This window comes from Neophocaena asiaeorientalis, unplaced genomic scaffold (genome assembly GCF_003031525.2).
Source record: "Neophocaena asiaeorientalis asiaeorientalis breed wild unplaced genomic scaffold, Neophocaena_asiaeorientalis_V1.1 scaffold114, whole genome shotgun sequence".
NCBI lineage: Eukaryota > Metazoa > Chordata > Mammalia > Artiodactyla > Phocoenidae > Neophocaena > Neophocaena asiaeorientalis.
Window position 1 is genome coordinate 8085502 of NW_020173116.1, and position 9640 is coordinate 8095141.

Below are 9640 nucleotides of genomic sequence, written 5' to 3' on the forward strand. Positions count from 1 at the left end.
ACCCACTCAGCGCCAGGGAGAGAGGCAAGGAGATTTTCTGCGGCTTCTGAGAAGGTAGATTGTCTTTCTTTTTGTTTGTGGAGCTCTAGAAAGCCTGGGGCTGTTTTGTGGCACTGTGGGGTGGGGTGTGGGGACTGGGGCTTGAGGCCCAGGCTGGTGACGCCCGAGAGGAGACCCCAGAACCTTGGTGATGTGAGTGCGTTGTCAAAACCAGGAAACTGACGTTGGGGTTATTAACTTAGGTACGGACCTTGCTCTGATTTTACCGCTCACGGAGTTTTACTAATTCATGGGTAAGCTTCATGTTAGCGTATCCTTTAATGAACTTTGTATTCTACCTGGAAAGTAGCTCAGAGAACCCCCAGTTATAGAGTCAACTCCAGACACACGAAGACTCTCAGCTCTGTGTTTGTTTGGAGACTAAATCTGTAATGGTTTGCAATTGTTTGAGGGTCTCCAAGCCCTGCCAGACGATATCTTCCTGCATTTAGATTCGAAACAGATGAGCAGAGCACAGCGATTGTAAAGATTGAGACACAAGCTCAGTTCCTTCCATTTTGTCATTCTCTGCAGCCGCTTGAAGGTTTTGTGTTTAAAATGTAAAACAGTGAAGTTTGCAAGCCATGCGATATATTTTTAGTTGGTAAATGCACATATTAGTTCATAAGCTAACTGTATTACTGACTTTGAATAGCACTATTAAAATGCAAAAATTGTTTTTTAACTAATTGTTTTAAAACTAATGAACAAATAAAGAAAAATTACATCAATGGTACAATTTCGTGGCTTCTGAAATGGTACTGTTTGCAGATATTTCAGTTTTATTAAATCCACGTGTTAGTTACTGGATAATTATTTACGTTGTTACATCAAGTATTGTGTCAGAAGGGAAATACATTTTCGTTGTCTGCATTTCTTTTGTGGTCATCATTATTATTTGTTTCGTGTTATGATTATTGCTGAAGATAACATTATTTTATGGGGAGGAGGTGTTAAAAGGGATCCGTTCTGGGGGTCAAATACATTGAAAACGCTCTGTGCTCGCAATAAATGACTGTTGAACGAACCAAAGAAAGAGGGTGTAGTTCCACGTATATACCACCAGGTGGCGGTGTTCCCCAAGCCAAGACCGCTCAGCTGCTCAAACCCGGCTCTCGCCTCCGGCCCCACTTTGGTCATCTTCTTCTTCCTGGAGCAGGACCCCAGGCTCCTCCCTGGTCTCACAGGCCCCTAGTCCCGTCACCTGCAATCCGTTCACCCCAGAACCGCTTGAAGGGTCTTTTCTGCTAGCAGCTCTGACCAATTCCCTCCATCCTCTTCAGGGTTCCCCAAACATTCATGCTGACCCTCACCTCTGGGCTTTTGCATCTACTGTCCCCTCTGCCTGGAATTATTTTCATCCCCACTTTACTAATGTCCACAAGGAAAACTTATCCTTAAAGTATGAGTAAGTTACCGGGGGAAGTTTCTTAATCCCTCTGTGCCTCAGTTTCTTTGGGTGGTTTGGCCAGAAAGAGAAGGTAAATCCAGGTCAAGGAGTTAGAAAACCTGCAGCGGAGTGTCCTGGGATGTAAGGAGAGAAAGGCCTCCCCTTCCTCCTGCCCTCCAGGGGTAGGGGGCTCTGGCTTTGGCCAACCCAAGCCTCCTTGATGGGTCCCCAGTGGCTGGACGAGAGGGTCTTCTGCTCTCCGTGCCCTCCCTGGTGGGGCTGTTTGCACCCTGCTGACCCCCTGAGCCAGCCTCTGGTCCCTGAGAAGACACCAGGTGTGTGTGTCGGGGGGTCAGTTCCCACCGGCAAGCTATGAGCTACAGGTGGGGCCTGGGTGTCACCTTTATGGAAGTGCTGGTGACTCCCTCCCACACTGAGGAGCTTGGAGGCTGCATGAGGCTCACGGGACTCACTGCGACACAGCCAGGAGGGAAGCCTTGTGTGCAGGTAGGGACCTGGCTCAGCCCACTGGCCTTCAGGGGGCTGCGGGGCTCCTTGGGGTGGCGTCCAGCATTACTTCCCCCCCCCCGCCCCGTTTCAGCCTCTCTTCCCAGCTCTGTCCTCCCCACTCTGTTTCCCTCTCTGCTCTATCTCTATTTCTCTGTGATAGTCTTAAGTCCCTTAAGAAGAAAGAGCCTTCTCCCCTCTGCCTCTTTCTGTGTCTCTGTCTCCTTGTCTCTGCCCCTATCTCTCTATCCACTGTTGTCTCTGTTGCCCCTTTTGACCCCATCCTTGGGCTTCTCAACCCTGAGGGTCCCTCCCCTCTCCTCCTCCCTGGGTTCTGCTGCTTCTGACCCCGGTGCCCCGAGAGGGAGAAGGAGGCTGCTGCCCAGGGAAGGGACAGGGGACAGGCCAGGGCCAGGTGCCCAGCACAGCTGCCCCATGGAGCATCAGACCCCAGTGCTGAGCTCCATTTTGGAAGGGTCTTTCTCACAACCATCTGGTCCTCCTGGTCACCTTCTCCCCATGGGCCACCTCTTCCCTTCTTGCCCTTTCTCATCACCAGACTCTGACCTCCTTCCTGTTTCTTTGTTTCTTCTGTGGGTGTCACCGCCCCCCCCGCCAGTCCTCTGGCCCATGGCCCGGCTGCCTACATGCTGGGGCTGGGGCTGCCTGTTGTTCACCAGCCACGGCCTACTTGATGCTGACTGAGTGCCAGTCCTAGGCCACGTGCACCTCCGCAAAGGCTCTGTTATCTTTGGTCCTTATATTATTGTTGGCTGGGCAGGGGGTGCGCTTGGGGACTCGGAAGACAGCGCTTCGGGGGCCAGGGAGTGTCCAGCCACTGTGTGGCTCTAGGGGTAGGTGTTCTTGGGCTTGGCGGTAGAGGTGAATGAGGCTTATTACCGGGGAGTCCTGCTTTGCCGTGGGGGTCTGACTGTCGTGGGTAAGCAGTTGTTGTAAAGATCTGGGGTAGCTGCACTGGTACAAGGCTCAGGCTGCTGGGTCTGTGTGGGGTGTTCCATGCCCTGGTGCCATGTGTTGTTCCTGAGCTGGGCTGTTGGGGGTCAGTGGTTGTCCTTGGCTTGGGGAGGCTGGCTGCTGGGGTGCCTTGTTCCGCACAGTTGACAGCTGAGGTCTGGGCCAGCTGCTGGGGAGTTCCAGCTGCTGACTTAGTGGTGAGTATGTGTTGCAGGTGGTCAGTGCTGACAGACCTCGGGCAGTTGTCTGCTGGAGTCTGGGTGTTGTGTGGGGCGTGTCTTGGGGGTGTAGTTAGTGGAGATCGGCTCCCCGCATCTTTCCTTCTTCCTGTGTTTTTTGTTCTCTGTCCACATCTCTCTGTTCTCTCCATCTGCACTTCTCACTTCCACTCACACGTGTTGAGCACTTACTGTATGTGTGTATCAGTTGTAGCAGGTCTCTGGGGGCTCTGGGCCCTGCTCCCGAGGAAGAGGTGGGACCCCCTCCCCTGAAGACTGGCCCTGGGGCTGGAATCGTTGGTTCAAGTGGGGCAAAAGGGCTGGATGCTGTGTCAGAGGCCCCTTGATCAGGCTCTTTCCCTTGAACTGTAAGCCCCAGTCTGAGGGGGCTTGGACAGGCCTTGGATTTGTGGGGTCAGGGGGGGTCTCAGCCACAGACTTTGGGCAGGTGCAGGGACTTTCCCCTAGGGACAGAAGAGTTGTGGGCATCAGGAGAGAAAACAGCCATGCTGATACCTGGTGGGGAGAGTGTTCCAGGCAGCAGGAAGAGCTTGTGCAAAGGCCCTGAGGCACGACGAGGAGGCCAGTGAAGCTGGGCAGGCTGAGCAAGGGTCAGGCGGGAGGGGTGGGGGCAGAGTGTGCAGGGTTTTGGCTTCAGTCCAAGTGAGGTGTGAACCTCTGGGGCTGGGCACACACAAGGCTCTGAGCACAGACTAGCCCAGGCTCCACACATGGTCCCTGCGTGATGCCTACTGTCATGGTGGATGTAGTGTTGGTTGAGCCCAGGTGGGACTCATTCTAAGGCTTTCATGTACCAGGAGCCTTCTCAGAGTGAGAGTCACGGACCCCGAGGGCTTCTGAGGAATGGACTGGGCTACCCAAAGCTGTGGAAACAGCCCCTGTGCACCCCCGCCCCCCCCCACCCCCCGCTGCCAATCTCCCCTGGGCAGCCTTCCGAGCAAGAGGAGAGAATACAAGGCACAAGGAGTAGCTTGGGGCAGAGGGCACTGGACAAAGGCCTGGAAGGAGGACTGGCTTTGGCCTAGGCTCCCTAGGTGTGAAGCACAGGGGCTGAGGGAAGCAGTTTCTGACATCTTCTCACATAACTTCCTGTGATGAGCAGCTCATTACCTACCAAGGCAGCCCAGGCTGGTTCGTGAACTAGAATTCTTAGAATGTTCTTTCAAATGCTGACCGCAACCTGGACCTCCACCCCTCTCTTCATGGTCCCGAGGCCACCCAGAACTCACCTCTTTCTCCACGTATTTCACTCCTCCAATATTTATCATGTGCCTGTTCTGGAGATGTGTGTCCTGGGTACACAGACCCCGAGTAATTGCTGCGGTGATGGTGGAAGGCCATGGGGCCCCGGTGGTCCAGAAGTGGCTCCTGACCTGAGAGGGGGTCAATCTGGTGGACTTCCTGTCGGAAGTAACGTCTAAGCTGAGTCCCCTGTAGGATGAGTGAGATTTGGCCATGGAAGCGCTGAGGAAAGAGTATTCCAGGCACAAGCAGCAACATATGGAGGAGGGAGAACATCCTTTTGGAAACCAAGAGGTTTTGAGTGGCTGGAGCGCTGTGTTTGCGGGGTGCTGCTGAGGCCAGCAGAGGGATAACAGGAACCCCGGAGCAGTGACCCTGTGGGAGACAAGTGGCCTTTTCTTTTGTATTTTCTGGTTGCTCTACAAGGAAGCAACTTATTCCCCCACCCTCCCATGGCTGCAGCCTTCCTAACGTGGGTTTTATAACTTTTTCCTCTTCTTTAAAATTGAAGTGTAGTTGCTGTACAATCGTTTATAAGTTACAGGTGTACAACATAGTGATTCACAACTTTTAAAGGTTATCCTCCATTTATAAAATAGTGGCTATATTCCCTGCATTGTACAATATATCACGGTAGCTTTTTTTTTGAATTTTATTTTATATTTTTTTATACAGCAGGTTCTTATTAGTCATCAATTTTATACACATCAGTGTATCCATGTCCATCCCAATCGCCCAATTCATCACACACACACACCACCACTTTCCCCGCTTGGTGTCCATACGTTTGTCCTCTACATCTGTGTCTCTATTTCTGCCCTGCAAACCGGTTCATCTGTACCGTTTCTTTAGGTTCCACATATATGCGTTAACATACAATATTTGTTTTTCTCTTTCTGAATGACTTCACTCTGTATAAAAGTCTCTACATTCATCCACGTCTCAACAAATGACCCAATTTCTTTCCTTTTTATGGCTGAGTAATATTCCATTGTATATATGTACCACATCTTCTTTATCCATTGGTCTGTCAATGGGCATTTAGGTTGCTTCCATGACCTGGCTATTGTAAATAGTGCTGCAATGAACACAGGAGTGCGTGTGTCTTCTTTGAATTATGGTTTTCTCTGGGTATATGCCCAGCAGTGGGATTGCTGGGTCATATGGTAATTCTATTTTTAATTTCTTAAGGAACCTCCCGACTGTTCTCCATAGTGGCTGTATCAATTTACATTCCCACCAACAGTGCAAGAGGGTTCCCTTTTCTCCACACCCTCTCCAGCATTTGTTGTTTGTAGATTTTCTGATGATGCCCATTCTAACCGGTGTGAGGTGATACTTCATTGTAGTTTTCATTTGCATTTCTCTAATAATTAGTGATGTCGGGCAGCTTTTCACGTGCCTCTTGGCCATCTGTATGTCTTCTTTGGAGAACTGTCTATTTAGGTCATCTGCCCATTTTTGGATTGGGTTGTTTGGTTTTTTTAATATTGAGCTGCATGAGCTGTTTGTATATTTTGGAGATTAATCCTTTGCCATTGATTGATTTGCAAATATTTTCTCCCATTTTGAGGGTTATCTTTTCGTCCTGTTTATGGTTTCCTTTGCTGTGCAAAAGCTTTTAAGTTTCATTAGGTCCCATTTGTTTTTTTTGGTTTAATTTCCATTACTCTAGGAGGTGGATCAAAAAAATCTTGCTGTGATTTATGTCAAAGAGTGTTCTTCCTATGTTTTCCTCTAAGAGTTTTATAGTGTCCGGTTTTACATTTAGGTCTCTAATCCATTTTGAGTTTATTTTTGTGTATGGTGTTAGGGAGTGTTCTGATTTCATTCTTCTCCATGTAGCTGTCCAGTTTCCGCAGCACCACTTATTGAAGAGACTGTCTTTTCGCCATTGTATATCCTTGCCTCCTTTGTCATAGATTAGTTGACCATAGCTGCATGGGTTTATCTCTGGGCTTTATATCCTGTTCCATTGGTCTATATTTCTGTTTTTGTGCCAGTACCATATTGTTTTGATTACTGTAGCTTTGTAGTATAGTCTGAAGTCAGGGAGTGTGATTCCTCCATCTCCGTTTTTTCCCCTCAAGACTGCTTTGGCTATTCAGGGTCTTTTGTGTCTCCATACAAATATTAAGATTTTTTGTTCTAGCTCCATAAAAAATGCCATTGGTAATTTGATAGGAATTGCATTAAATCTGTAGATTGCTTTGGGTAGTATAGTCATTTTCACAATATTGATTCTTCCAGTCCAAGAACATGGTATATCTCTCCATCTGTTGGTATCATCTTTAATTTCTTTCATCAGTGTCTTATAGTTTTCTGCATACAGGTCTTTTGTCTCCCTAGGTAGATTTATTCCTAGGTATTTTATTCTTTTTTTGCCATGGTAAATGGGAGTGTTTCCTTCATTTCTCTTTCAGATTTTTCATCATTAGTGTGTAGGAATGGAAAAGTTTTCTGTACATTAATTTTGTATCCTGCAACTTTACCAAATTCATTGATTAGCTCTAGTAGTTTTCTGGTGGCATCTTTAGGGTTTTCTACGTATAGTATCATGTCATCTGCAAACAGTGACAGTTTTACTTCTTCTTTTCCAATTTATATTCCTCTTATTTCTTTTTATTTTCTGATTGCCGTGGCTAGGACTTCCAAAACTATGTTAAATGAGAGTGGTGAGAGTGGACATCCTTGTCTTGTTCCTGACCTTAGTGGAAACGTTTTCAGTTTTTCACCATTGAGAATGATGTTTGCTGTGGGTTTGTTGTATACAGCCTTTATTATGTTGAGGTAGGTTCCCTCTGTGCCCACATTCTGGAGAGTTTTTATCACAAATGGTGTTGAATTTTGTCAAGAGCTTTTTCTACAACTATTGAGATGATCATATGGTTTTTATTCTTCAATTTGTTAGATGAATGAAATCCTTGCCGGGTAGAGTAATCTTGGTTGTAGCTTCTTCCCTTTCATCACTTTCAGTATATCACGCCACTCCCTTCTGGCTTGTAGAGTTTTTGCTGAGAAATCAGCTGTTAACCTTATGAGAGTTCCCATGTATGTTATTTGTCGTTTTTCCTTTGCTGCTTTCAATAGTTTTTCTTTGTCTTTAATTTTTGCCAATTTGAGTACTATGTGTCTCACCCTTTTTCTCCTTAGGTTTATTCTGCATGGGACTCTGTGCATCCTGGACTTGGGTGGCTATTTCCTTTCCCATGTTAGGGAAGTTTTCAACTATAATCTCTTCAAATATTTTCTCGGGTCCTTTCCCTCTCTCTTCTCCTTCTGGGACCCCTATAATGCGAATTTGTTGCACTTAATGTTGTGCCAGAAGTCTCTTAGGCTGTCTTCATTTCTTTTCATTCTTTTTTTTTTTATTCTGTTCCGCAGCAGTGAATTCCACCATTCTGTCTTCCAGGTCACTTATCTGTTCTTCTGTCTCAGTTATTCTGCTATTGATTCCTTCTAGTGTATTTTTCATTTCAGTTATTGTATTGTTCATCTCTGTTTGTTTGTTCTTTAATTCTTCTAGATCTTTGTTAAACATTTCTTGCATCTTCTTGATCTTTGCCTCCATTCTTTTTCTGAGGTCCTGGATCATCTTCACTATCATTATTCTGAAATCTTTTTCTGGAAGGTTGGCTATCTCCACTTCATTTAATTGTTTTTCTAGGATTTTATCTTGTTCCTTCATCTGGTACATAGCCCTCTGCCTTTTCATCTTGTCTATGTTTCTGTGAATGTGGTTTTTGTTTCACTGGCTGCAGAATTGTAGTTTTTCTTGCTTCTGCTGTCTGCTCTCTGGTGGATGAGGCCTCGGAGAGGCTTGTGCAAGTTTCCTGATGGGAGGGACTGGTGGTGGGTAGAGCTGGCTGTTGCTCTGGTGGGCAGAGCTCAGTAAAACTTTAATCCGCTTGACTGCTGATCGGTGGGGCTGGGTTCCCTCCCTGTTGGTTGTTTGGCCTAAGGAATCCCAACACTGGAGCCTACCCGGGCTGTTTGGTGGGGCTAATGGCAGACTCTGGGAGGGCTCACGCCAAGGAGTACTTCCCAGAACTTCCGCTGCCAGTGTCCTTGTCCCTTGGTGAGCCACAGCTGTCCCCTGCCTGTTCAGCAGACCCTCCAACGCTAGCAGGTAGGTCTGGTTCAGTCTCCTGTGGGGTCACTGCTCCTTCCCCTGGGTCCCAATGCACACACTACTTTGTGTGTGTCCTCCAAGAGTGGAGTCTCTGTTTCCCCCAGTCCTGTTGAAGTCCTGCAGTCAAATCCCACTAATCTTCAAAGTCTGGTTCTCTTGGAATTCCTCCTCTCATTGCCGGACCCTGAGTTTGGGAAGCCTGATGTGGGGCTCAGAACCTTCCCTCCAGTGGGTGGACTACATTGTACAGTATTTGTCTTTCTCTGTCTGACAGTTCACTTAGCATAATGCCCACCAAGTCCATCCATGTTGCTGCAAATGGCAAGATTTCATTCTTTTTTTCTATGACTTAATGGTATTCCATTGTGTGTGTATGTATATATCACATCTTCTTTATCCATTCATCTGTTGATGGATACTTAGGTTGATTCCATTCCATATCTTGTTAATTATAAATAATGCTGCTATGAACATTGGGGTACATTATCTTTTTGAAATGGTGTTTTTGTTTTTCAGATATATACCCAGGAGTGGAATTACTGGGTCATATGGTAGTTCTATTTTTAATTTTCTGAGAAACCTCCATACTGTTCTCCATAATGATTGTACCATTTTACATTTCATCAACCGTGTATGTGTACGAGAGTTTCTTTTCTCCACATCTTCACCAGTTTGTTATTTGTATTCTTTTGATGATACCATTCTGACAGGTGTGAGGTGATATCTCACTGTGGTTTTCATTTGCATTTCCCTGATGATTAGCGATGTTGAGCAGATTTTCACGTGCTCATGGGCCATCTGCATTTCCTCTTTAGAAAAATATCTATTCAGCTCTTCTGCCCATTTTAAAATCAGGTTGTTTTTTTTTGATGTTGAGTTGTTTGAGCTATTTATATATGTTGGATATTAATCCCTTATTGCTCATAGAGTTTGCAAATATTGTCTTCCATTCAGTAGGTTGTCTTTTCTTTTTGTCAATGGTTTCCTTTGCTATGCAAAAGCTTTTAAGCAGAACTGCTAATGAGAACCTTGGAGCAGTGACCCTTGTGGGACACAAGTGGCCTTTTGTATTTCTAGTTGCTCTTCCAGGAAGCAACATTTCCCCTTCCCCCCCCA